Below are 3995 nucleotides of genomic sequence, written 5' to 3' on the forward strand. Positions count from 1 at the left end.
AAATAAACTGCTTTGTAACTCCAAGGGACTCTAACCGATATTTGGCAATTGTAGAGATTGTAACATAACCTTAAAACTGGCTAAGGTTAGTAGCCTCTAGGCATTCACACAAAATAAACTGCTTTGCAGCTCTAATCAACTCTAGCCGATACTTGACAAGGGTAAAGACTGTAAAATAAACTCAAAATCAGTTAAGGTTAATAACCATCGAATACGGAGTTTACTTAATTTTTTTCGGTTGAGTTGGGAGCGGCTCTACTTTCTATCTCTCCCTCAATTTCTCTCTCCTTCTCTCCTTCTCTCCTTCTCTCTCTCTCTCTCTCTCTCTCTCTCCCCCCTTTCCCACTTCTTTCTAACCAACACCATGCGTCACGCTTAGTATGAATCGTCAACACGTCACCCTTCATCTTGTCGTCTTGGAGCTCAGAGTCTTTAAGCTTTTCATCATTTTTTTTGTTCCATTGTTACACTGACACTCTTAACATCATTTTAGTACAAAAACAGACGTAAAAATTCTTTGAAATACAACAAAAAAAATAAAAAAATTTATATGATAAATATTTTATAAGAGAAAAACGTATGCGTTTTTTTTTTTATTTTAATATCGCGCGAGGTACAACTTTACGCTAATCTTTAGTGAATGAAACGTTTCCCCGCAAACTGCACGGTGTAAAAACACCTGAGCTTGCATTTAATTCCCTTTTTGTTGTTTTTTTTTTTTTTGTTTTTGTTTTCTTTAACATAAGAAATACGATCAATTGAAAGTGAAGCATAAATCTATGGGTAGTTAGTGGAACAAGATAAACACTGCGAGACTTTAAAGTTTCTCTGCTCGCTAAACGATTTTTATTTATTTACTTATATTTATGATGAATAAGGCGCGCTTTGTAAATGTAATGCATACGTAGTAATGTATAGTGAGAAGTAAAAGGAGTTAAATAAAATCTTTCGTTAGTCATAGGCTAATGAGAATTTTTTTTTTTTTTTTTTGAAACCGTTTAAAGTCATTGAAGTTTGAAATTGTATCACATATGAAAACAAAAACAAAAAAAACAAAAAAATCCACGTAAACGTAAATATAATCGACATGGAAATATTTCTAAAATATCGATTACAAAATGTTATTATTATTATTGAGAAGCACGTGTGTTTTCTAACAATTTCCCTACTAATGACTCAAATCATTGTCATGGTAAACAATAGGAAAAATACATTCATCATATCAACATAATGAAAATTATAAGAGCTCATAAGAGGAGGCTTGTAATACCTTTGTCTGAAAGCTTATTTGTCTATGAAAATCTTCTAAGAGAAAACTCATACCCACACCTATATATATATAAATATTTCTTGGATGTATTCAGTTCGTCAAATATATCTTAATCATCAGAACTAAGTACACATTACATAAGTTTATTGAATTTTACGTGATGCCCGCCATTCTTTTCTCCATTTAGAGGTTAGGACTGCCACACATGAGTTCGAAAGATAAATTTAATCAATAATTCGTCCTTTTCGTTCTTGTTCAAGTTAATTGCGCAGAACTACTAGCAACTTTTAATAAATCAATAAAGAATACGTGACTATGATTCCACGATCGCATGGGCACCCACTTTCCGATACTTGACCCGCGGGTCATAGGTGGTTGATTCCGTACAGCATGATCCAGCACAGGATAGAACAAGTTTTATGCAATAAGGTCTCTAGCATACGATACGATTTGACACATATTGTATGATGTAGTATGAAATATACGATACTATGTATAGCATGTATACTATATATAGTATACGATATGATATTTAATACAAGATAAAACATGCATGATATAAAGTATACCATACGGTATCTACCTATCTAGGATAATATAGGATAGGACAAATAATATACGGTACGATATTTAGTATACAATACGATATGACACGTAGTATGTGATATGTCTTAAAATATACGACATGATGTATAGTATACCATATATAATATAAGCTATGATATCTAATACAAGATATGGCAAACGTGATGATATAGGATAATATAGGATAGGACAAGTAATATACGGTAAGATATCTAGTGTACGATACGACATAGGCGTATATATCACAAGTAGAGCATAACATGGGGCAAGCGCCGACAAGTAGTTTTACTTGATATCATATTAAAAAGGTTAAATACAAAAAACAGTTGAATTGTCGAAAGGTGCGCACGTGGCGAAAGGCCAGACGAATTACATAATTATCACAGTTGTCTGGGAAGTCTGGTCAAATTTCAATTATTCAAAAAAATAGGATGTCCTTGCTCTATATTTCCAACAAATATCGCATCACCTGATGTCGTGTTCCAATAAATTTAATTGAAACTGAAGACAGGGTCTCGCTTCTTATGCACTACATCATCTTTAAACATAAACTGATTAAATTATTCAAAAGTGAGTTGGTACTGTTATCTAGAAGAAGTGCTGCCAAATTTCAATTGGCCAAGAAAAAAACAAAAATAAACTGTCTTTGCTTTATCTTGCCAACAAGCATCGCATTAACTAGTAAGGTGTTCCAAGAAATTTGATTCAAACTGAAGGCACGCTCACGCTTCTTAAGCACACATCATAGGGTGATTTTGCTCATGCGTTGTAAAAAACACGAATTCTTTCTTACGACAAATGTAAAAATAGTGTTCGCTTATTGCATGTATATATGAAATTGGAAAATAGAATTTCGATCAACAGAAGTCTTTCGTTATCAAACTGCGCTTTAAGACACAATGCATTGTGTTTTCAACCAGAATAAGTTTTTCCAAAAGAAATCGATTGAATTGATTTCAATTGACTTGAAATTTTATTGGTCTTATGTGTTCGGGGGGAAATGCTTTTTCGCATCAACTAAACACGAGAACAATAATCCTGAACACTTAATATCTGCTTACATGCTTACAATGTTGTTAAAAGCTTTCAATTATCCAATTCTTGCCCTAATAGTATGCTCTGGCGATCAAAACAGACTTGACAAGCTCCGAGGATGGAATTTAAACATTCATTTTTAAAAGAATATTTTCACTTCCACACACAAAATTAAATTGGGTCGGGACCGAACCTTCTTTACCCATCACCGTTATCCTAAAAATGACAAAAGAGGTAAAAGAACTAAATTTTCATGTCCCATAGTATGGAGTGGATGCGGCTGATTTTTTCTATTTTCAAAATAAAAATTTTTGTCATTCAGGCATGGGGGCGTTATTGTAGGCATGTTCTTTGAAAAGTTTAGGTCAATTTTAAATTCTTTTCCGAATTTGTAGGCGATGTCTTCACTTTCGCTAACGGGAGGAAGTTTACCACAAATACTGCACAGTTGTGCAGGCAGACAGATGGACAGACAAATAGGCAGACATTCTTAGGTGCATTTCAAATTTGAAACTGTAGGCGATATCTTCATTTTCGATAACAGGGAAGTGTTGACTATAGTTATGCAGGCAGACGGACGGACGTGTTTATACACATTCCAAATTTGAAACTGGCCAAGAATTTGTATCTAATTTAGGGGATTTTTGAAGCTTGTTGTTTCTGCTTCAAATTTTTGTATATTTATTTGCTATAGTTTATGAGCAACGAGAAAATAAGCGCATTTTCCTTTCCTTTTGAAAAACAGAGATGTTCTCAGTTTACGTGGTCTTGTAGGCGTATTCTTTGACCGATTTGCTCATTTTTAATATCAAAATGAGTGCAAGAACTTCCAATGTTTCTGCCAAATTTGAAGTTGACAGCTTCATTTTTCCGACTAGGAAAGTGCCAACAGCAAACACCGAACAGATGGACAGACATAGCTTAATGAATTCAGAATTTCACACTAATCAAAAATACCCGTTATAGAATGTCTGAAGCTTCCTTTTGCGTATTACATAAAATATGAAAAAAAACAAAATGAATATACCCCTCATCCCTTGGTGATGGATATAAAGAAAAAGCATTAAAAATAAATAAAAAAAAGACTATAAGCAAAACTAGGATT

The 3995-nt window shown here is 33.5% G+C and overlaps 1 protein-coding gene across 4 annotated transcripts in view; it reads right to left on the reverse strand.

Moving 5' to 3' along the window:
* The window catches only part of LOC119639969 (box A-binding factor), a 29939-nt gene that overhangs the window by 23302 nt on the left and 2642 nt on the right, over positions 1 to 3995 (reverse strand). The window lies entirely within an intron of this gene.

Source organism: Glossina fuscipes, unplaced genomic scaffold (assembly GCF_014805625.2).
Source record: "Glossina fuscipes isolate IAEA_lab_2018 unplaced genomic scaffold, Yale_Gfus_2 114, whole genome shotgun sequence".
Taxonomy (NCBI): domain Eukaryota; kingdom Metazoa; phylum Arthropoda; class Insecta; order Diptera; family Glossinidae; genus Glossina; species Glossina fuscipes.